Source organism: Thamnophis sirtalis, unplaced genomic scaffold, assembly GCF_051295495.1.
Source record: "Thamnophis sirtalis isolate CommonGarterSnake01/CBP01778 unplaced genomic scaffold, rThaSir2_p1.2 scaffold_6, whole genome shotgun sequence".
Taxonomy (NCBI): Eukaryota; Metazoa; Chordata; class Lepidosauria; order Squamata; family Natricidae; genus Thamnophis; species Thamnophis sirtalis.
The window spans coordinates 119,063,037-119,071,989 of record NW_028261386.1 but is presented as its reverse complement, the minus strand read 5'-3'; positions in this window follow the sequence as shown (position 1 = coordinate 119,071,989).

Below are 8,953 nucleotides of genomic sequence, written 5' to 3'. Positions count from 1 at the left end.
TTATTAGAACACCACTGAGCTTGATGCTTGCAGTGAGTAACTCTGAACCATATTTTGTGATGTTCCCCTAAAAAAGCTTGCCTAGTAGAAAAACTCTGAAATTGAATATATGGTAACAGAGAGCAGACCAATGGCATCAATCTAGCTCTGAGTATAATAGTTTCCCATTCCCACTGTAATGCTGAGAGATGGAATTTGTAACACTGGCTTCAGGGGTTATTTTTTGCTTTGTTTTGATTTGTTTAAACGAAGGAGCTACTTGTGGGCACAACGGGTTTCCATTTCTCATTATCATAACTAGTAATTTCTACAACCAGATCAGACACACAAACACAATTTCTTCTAGGCGATTACACTGTTTGCAAGATATTTGAAGAAATGGACCACATCTTTAAAAAAAGATAAAGTAAGATATCTTGAAATTAGCATAAACTAACATATGACCAGGAATTCTGGATAGGCAGTTCTTGGGTGAAATGGGACAAATTGCCACAGCCAACTTGTCCCAGATAATTCAACAATTCAATTCATTTATTAACTTAATTATTTTATCTTTTGCCATTCACATTTAATTTTGCCCCTCCTTTGGCATCCTTTCTTTATTCTATTCCACCATTTGTTCAATATTAGTGGAATTCTTGTCCCGTGGCGAATGGTTCCACAGTGAGATGTCCAGGGCAAGTTGTCCATAGTTAATTAGCCATGGTGAGTTGGCTGTGAGTAACAGCGAGTTGTCCTAGACATGTTTTTGGGAAGGGGGACGTCTAATTTAGTGATGAATCAATGTCAAGCCTACTAACATTTAGGTGGTTTAAGGTGATAAGATTGCCCCTTAGCAGTCTCTCTTTGTTGGCCTCAATTTACAGATGATTTCCTGAAAAAGAGGAATTATTCATATAGGGTTTGTAATCCCAGTTCAAACATTTCTACTTATCTTATTGAGTGGGTGGGCTATCATCCAACATCCTTATTTACATGGCTAATTTCCCTTTGGGAGAAAGGAATCTGAATCAGGATCTCCCATCAATTTGCACAGCATTTTGCTGATAAAGCTTATCAAATCTCTAAAATATTGACTATTTATGGGCCACGCCAAGAAATAGCTGGTGTAACGATTTGCCATGTTTTCTGGAAATGCTTGTGATGTGTCAAGGAATTCAGAAGATTGTCACACTCTTACTGATTTGAAGGAAGGAAGCTACACTGTGCTAATTTTTATAAAGTTCTCCCTGGATTCAACTGTTTTACAAACCTTTATGGAAAGTGGTTGAGCCGGTGGGTGAAGTGGGAAGTCAACTATGGAACAACCTGTGATTATCTGGGCCTCGTTTAGTCTCAATTCACTGATAGGTACAGGATGGAGATGCCTCGTCTCCTGTTCTGATAAGAATAACTGAATAACATAGTTGGAAGGGGTCTTGAAGGTCTTCTAGTCCAACCTCCTGCTCAGGCAGGAAACCCTACACCACTCAGACAAATGGTTGTCCAATCTCTTTTTAAAAACTTCCGGTGTTGGAACATTCACAACTTCTGGAGGCAAGTTGTTCCATTGATTAAATATTCTAACTATCAGGAAATATCTCCTTAGATCTAGGTTGTTTCTTTCTTTGATTAGTTTCCATCCATTGCTTCTTGTCCTGCCCTCAGGTGCTTTGGAGAATAGTTTGACTCCCCTTCTTTGTGGTAACCCCTGAAATATTGGAACACTGCTATCATGTCTCTCCTAGTCCTTCTTTTCCTTAAGCTAGACATACCAGGTTCCTGCAACCGTTCTTCATATGTATTAGTCTCCAGTCCCCTAATCATCTTTGTTGCTCTTCTCTGATCCACCTTCACTCATCTTACATGATTTTTGCATTGGCAAATCTTCTCCCCTTTATGAAATACAGGTAGTCTTCAATTGAGCCCAACATTTATGTCGTTAACAGTGACGTGCGGTGAGGTTTATGACTGGTGAGGCAGTCCTCTCCCCCAACATCTCACTGTCTAAAGCACTTTCTTTCTTTTGCCTGCCTGAGCTCTGACAGGCGGGTGAAAGAAAGAAAGCACTTTAGACAGTGGGATATCTGGGGAGAGGAGAGAATGCCTGCCATCACGAAAATATAAAATGTAAAAGGAAAAAGGCAAGAGCTGCTGAGGTCAGCTGGACTAGTTGCTGCCAGAGTCCCCATGGATGACTCTGCTTAACTGTTTAAAAAAGCCTCTAAAAAAACGCCCTCTACAGGAGGAGGCAAGAGAACTACGAGCCTCATCTACATAAGAAATTTTTCGGCTTTTAACCCTTGCTTCCATCCATTGCTTCTTGTACTGCTTTCATGTGGTTTGGAGAATAGCCTGACTCCCTCTTCTGTGTGGCAGTCCCTATTGGAACACTGGGGAATAACTCTTTGTCGATGTTGCCTGTAGGCGGTTTGCAAATAGTCTTTCATAACAGGAAATGATATTGCAGCAAGAGAGGTAAGTTAATTATTTTAAATGGGAGTGAACAATGCAATTCAGCTTAAGCCAACTTGGAGTTCAAAAGAAAAAATACGGTAGTTGCAGCCAAGAAGGTAAAATATTGCCATTTTGATTACATTCAAGTTGGATTTTGAACAATTCTCAAAGAGATATTTCACTGAACTAGGCCTAGTTTGTGATTTGCAAACAGTTTGGTATCTCTTCCAAAACCTCTCAGGAACTCCCTATTTAAGCTTAGGTTACTTAAACTATGAAAAAAAAAAGCATCATATGCTCTCCTGTGAATTTTATTAAACCATTAAGGTCAACATTAATTTTAGCCATGAATTATTGAGAGCATTTCAGAGCTTTTGCTATGTATTGGCAGATCAGCAAACCGTGAGCAGCGCATGATCAAACGTGGCGCTGCTACTATACAGGCACTTCTGAAAAGAATTTGACAATTGTTAGAAATGGATTGAATTTTACTAGAAGAAAAAGACTGCACTTTTGGCAGTTTTACGATGCCATCAATGGAGCCACCAGAAAGTTTTGGCACTCAGGAGAGGTACTTTGTGTACTGGAAAATCAATCTATAGTTTGCATAGGAGATTCTGGAGAGAACATTCCATTACTTGGGGTTTTGACATGGCTTCTCTTCAAACTTATAAAATCCTTGTATCACACAGGCTGCATGTCACTTCACGTCTTCTGGCTCAGCAAAGAGGCTTGAAAAAAGCGGCAGGAAAATCCTTTAAGAAGCCATCCTGGTGCAATAAAGAGACTCCTCGGGATAGCTGTATCTCTTCCATCTCACAAGGAATATACTGTAGCACTGTTGTTTGGATTATTATATTTGCATGAACGTTTTTGTAGGGAATCTGTGAAAACAAAACAGGGTGACCTATGGAGAAGAACAATTGAATTCCCACTCAGAGAATTACAATTTTGCAACTGCTGTACTTTGTCACCTATGCCATTTTGCTTATCCAGCCAGAATAATATGTTATGGCAGTGGTGGGTTTCAAATTTTTTTAGAATCTCTTCTGTGGGTGTGGCCTGCTTTGTGGGAGTGGCTTGCCAGCCATGTGACTGGGTGGGTGTGGCCAACTTGTAAAATGTGGTGAAACTCACTTAACAATGCTCTTGTTAGCAACCAAAATGTTGGCTCAGGAACTCTGGCATGGAAGTGTACAAGTATTAAAGCTGTCAAGTTACAAGACCCTTGCATTCCTAACCCTTTAGGAAAAAATAAACCCTACCCCCTTGGACGAATTAGTGATAAAAAAAACTTTGGATTCTGCAGAGATGGACAAATTAACACTGAAATTAAAAGATAAAGAAGAGTCGGAATATTATGAAATTTGGAACAATTGTTACAAATGGCTGCAAAACAAGAATAAAATTTATTAAGCCAAAAAAACAATATATATAAATATATATAGAACTGTGTATAAAGTGTAAATATAGAAATGAAATAGTATATACATGTACAGGTATGATGACATAACAATGTTGATGTAATGACTGTAAGGTGTTATAGAAGGAAAAACATAATTTAAAAAAATCTGCTAAAAAAAAGAAAGAAAGAAAACCCAGGGGTGTTCAAACTTGACAGCTTTAAGACTTGTGGACTTCAACTCCCAGAATTCTTTCTCTTGCTCTTTATTTTGATGATTTGTGGATGGGTAGAGGGGAAGGAGCTGGAACCGGTTCTAAATGGTACTGTAGATTTGTGGAACCTCTTCTATAGATGAACGTGTGTTATGAGTCTTTGGGGAGCAGTAGCTATAAGAGGGGCAGAGTGCATCTTGATGGCCCACAGCAAGAGGTTAAAAACAAGACTCTTCTCTCTCTGCATAGCAACTATTTATCCAGTATCAAAGTCCCCATTGGAGCTCGGTTTGGAGGAGGAGAAGTTAGAATGGGGACTGTCCAACACAGATGGCATGTCTTTGGCCTGTCATCTAGAAAAATCCCACGGTCTGCATGAGCAGGCTCTGCTTTAGCACAGAGTGCAACAGTGCCTATTGCTGATTGTCATTCTCAAATGTAAACTCTCATTTTAAAAAAATTAACATATTTTGGAAGAATTCCATAGAGAAACTTACGTACTGGAGTAAAGACATACATTTTGTTTACTTGTTTGTATCCCATCTTTATATTATTTTTACAAATAACTCAAGGCAACTAACATATCCATCACTTTTTTCTCCTCTTATTTTCTCTAAAAACAACCCCCCCTGTGACTTTACAACAGTAAATAAATTGGGCGATAAGTATGTACACATTCCGTAAAAATAGAACTACAAAATTTTGGATGATGTTAGTAAACTGAGAAAGTAGATTATATAATTATTAATAAGCTGTTAGGAATCTATCAAAGATTTCCATATTCAGAATCTATCGTCTCAGTCTGATTCCCAATGAACCCAAATATGTGGATTGATGCTAGCCAAGTTACAATTGATCACTACATTACTATCTCTTCTCCAAACCAATACATTTTTGCCTCAAGAGACAGAAGTTCTTCTGATATGATTTCTTGTTTACTTGTTTTAGTGTAGGTCAGTGATGTTTAACCATTTCCCCATCGTGTGCCAAAAGCGGGGGGGAGCGCAGGCAGATGATGCGTGGGTGTGCCCACCTCCCCCCCATGCATGCACACACAACCCCCATCCTCCCCTGCTTTTGGCGCATGATGGACCCATTTTTTGCCCTCCTCTGGCTTCAAAGGCTTTCTAGGAGTCTGAGAAGGGCACAAACTGCCCTCCCCCCCCCCCCTCTAGAGGGAGAAAAACCAGCCTTATGCAACTTGGAAGTTTGGAAATAGACTTCCAGTAGGGCTGTTTTTTGCCTTCAGGAGGCTTCTGCTAGGTCCTCCACTTGTGACCAGTCCTAAAGTCCTCAACTTACGACCAGCAGCAAGGCTGTTACAATTGACAGCCGGCAACAGCTCAGCCGCACCTAATTGGCTAAGCGCAGGCTGCCTACAGCACTCCTATTGGTCGCCCTTCTTGACAGCTCTAGTATAAATAGCTGTCAAGCAGGGCGAGGTGCGATAGAATGTACGTAGTTGCTGTTATGCTAGTTCTGTTTAATAAATAGCTGTTCTACTTACCTCAGCTGCCTCATGCCTCTCATTCAGCCCAGAATCTAACAGCTTCCATGAAGCCTCCAGAGGGAGAAAAATGGCCCTAAGGGCAATTTGGAAGTTTGGGAATAGACTTCTGGTTTGCCCAAAGGGGCATTTTTTGCCCTCCGGAAGCTTCAGGGAGGCCTCCGGAGGGTGAAAAGCAGCCAAAAACGAAGGCCGAAGTCAGCTGGCGCACGCTGGAGCTAACAGGGCACCTCCTCGTGTGCCCTAACAAATGGCTCCGTGTGCCACCTGTGGCATGCATGCCGTAGGTTTGCCATCATGGGTGGTGGGTTGTACGAAGTCTGTTCATAAAATTCCATGGGAAATCGTATTCCTAATGTTCCTCAATGTGCCAGTAAATTTCAGTGGCATGACTCCCAAAAATGTTTAATCCACAAACAGGGGGATTTGAGAGCGCACACAAGCTGTGGTCTCTGAGTCATGCCTCCCGCTTGCTTCACCACTATGCTTCCAACATTTGATTATTAATTATTTTGATGGATGAATTCAATATGTGCTACAATTATGTAGCTTTAATTCTCTAGTATTATTTTTTACGCTTAACTTTTATCCTGCATCAGCGTGCATCCATTATTTTGTGCATGCTGGTGGGAAGAAACAACTGAAAAAGTATCAAAAAATGGTTGATTTCTTCCCCTCCCCAAAAAGAAAACCAGTTTCATCAAGGGGCTCATTATCTATAGTGCACTAACTATATGCAAACAGGATTGGCTCAGAGGTATATTATCAAAAGTGCTGCTTTCTATTAGCTAGAGTAAAGAACTCAGGTTCAAATCCCCACTCATCACAAAATTTGCTAGCTGTTATGACCCAGGTCACCTAGGTTAGAGGCAGGCATTGATGGAGTCCTTTATTGATTTGATTAAATGCCACAAAAACTGGGCCTACAATGGCCGGTAAGCCTCCACTCTACACTACCCAGAAGGCAGCCATCCTCATTCCCCCAAACCAGGGGTGGGTTGCTAATCCCGTTCCAACCGGTTCGGTTGGAACGGGCCGGCGGCGTCCTCGTGCACGCGTGCAGTTCACGCATGCGTCATAGCGCCTGCGCGATGCTCCAACTGCTTGCGGAGACTCGCGCAGGCGCTATATGTGCCATCCAGCTGCTCGCGGAGAATCACACAGGCGCTGTATGTGCCATGCGCCTGGGTGGAAGCGCAGAAGCCTTCAAAGACCGGTAAGGAGTGCGGGCGGGTGGGTGGGCCCTTCGCTGTTCCCAGAAGTTACTTACTTCCGGGTTCGCTGACCAACCGGTTCGCGGGGACCGCTGCGAACCAGTTGAAACCCACCCCTGCCCCAAACCCAACCCAGTAAACAACAAAGGAAGTCCAAAGAGAAGGTGTAAGCCCATGGGACAAGGTCCAGAGTACAAAGGGCAAGGCAAGCCCACAAGAAAATGGGACAACTCGCCACGGGCAACTTGCAGAGGCTGAACTCACCACAGCCAATTCACTGCAAGACAAGTCATTGTGGGACAATTTAGCAATTTTATTTAATTGTTTAAAACAAATACAAATATTTTAATTTTTGCCATTCGAATTTTATTTTGCAATTTTATTTTAAAAATCATTATATTGCACCGTATCTTTGCTATTAGTGTAATTCTTATCCGGCGGCGAGTTGTCCTGTGGCAAGTTGGCCAAGGAGTGTTGGCCGTGGTCAATTCAATTGTCAATTTAATAAATTTGCATGCCACCCAATCCCGTAGGACTCTGGGCGGCTTACAGAAAGATAAAACAGTGGTGAGTTGGCTGTGGCAGGTTGGTCATGGCAAGCTGGTGAATTGTCATAGACCCAGTCCACAAGACAAAAATGCAAGTCCATGAGGCAAAAGGCAGTCTTCAAGGCACAGGAAAGAGCATGTCAAAGTGAGGGGAGTGTAAGCCAAAACAAATAATTGTTCCTGACAAAGACAAATTCCCCCTGTCCACGGCTTCTCCTTAAGTCATCCCATATCAGGTGCTTCTTGTGAGGAGGGGTGGGGCGGCCTTCTTCTGAGTAGCCTCGCAGACCTCCTTTGAGCTTGCCTCAACTCTACTCCTCCGTGCCCTTGGATCGAGTGGGGGAGGCAGTTGTTCCTCAGCAGAGGGGATCCGCTGCCTATCAGCACCACTAGATATCTATGAGACCATCTTCTGCTGCATACCTCCCTAAGACCGATAAGATCGCACAGGGTGGGCCTTCTCCAGGTGCCATCAACTAGACAATGTCGGCTGGCGGCGCCTCGGGGGAGGGCCTTCTCTGTTGCCGCTCCAGCCCTATGGAATGAACTACCTCCAGAGATCCAGACCCTACCCACTCTCATGGCCTTCCGAAAAGCTATCAAAACCTGGCTATTCCGGCAGGCCTGGAGCTGTTGACCTCCTGACCGAGGTCCAGCCCCGCTTAGACTGGATGCATGGTGTGTTTCTTTTGATCTGCTCTCTTCTGTCTGTTTTTTAACCTTTTTCTTAAAATTTTATTTCTGTAAGCCGCCCGGAGTCCTTCGGGATTGGGCGGCCTATAAATTTAATAAATAGAAATAGAAATAGATGTCTGCCTCTGATCCTCCCTTGTGTCTGTGAGGGCAGGCAGCTCTCTGTCTGGTTGACCACCTCCCCAATACCTGAGTAGCCTGGGACAGCCTGAGCCTCATCCCCTGTCCCTTCAAACATTCCAAAGGAGACATGCCGTCTCCATCAAACAGTCCAACTTTTCCTCCTCCTCCAAATCGGGCTCCGATGGGACCATGACACTAGCTGATTTGGCTAATTGCTCTTTTGTATATCAGTATTTGGGGGATAAAGGGAAAGTGGAAGGAGAAGAGTATGCCTTAAGCTCTGGAGGGAAGCCATTGCAGAAGTATCATGCATAACCATTTAAATGCATAATTAAAAATTAGAGGACTAATATTTATTACATTTATGTTTTTCAATGTGATAAAACTAGTTAGAAGTGTAGCAGATTATAATTCACCATGGAGCAAATAAGAAAAAAGTTTTAAAAATTCTTCAACAGCGAGCAAAAACTATGTGTATTACCTGGAGTGGGCTTAGCAATGAAGTAGGATCATTACAGAAAACTCTCTTCCGCTTGTACCTCTATTTCACGCTGTTCTTAATTTTAACCAGATGTGAGGCCATGGATATAGATATTAAAGTTTGCCAGGTTCATATAAATGGAAATAGACTTCCAAAAAACTCAGTGTGTGTCTTTTAAAACAGACTTCAAAATAAATGGGCAACTGGTGTAGCACGCTTAGAATAGATGTAGCACAATCTGGATTCTCAGTTCCTGCAAGTTGTCTACCAGTTGTAGCTGACAGTCCATTGAATGGTGTTTCTCTGATTCCATCAACATCTGCAAAATCATCCA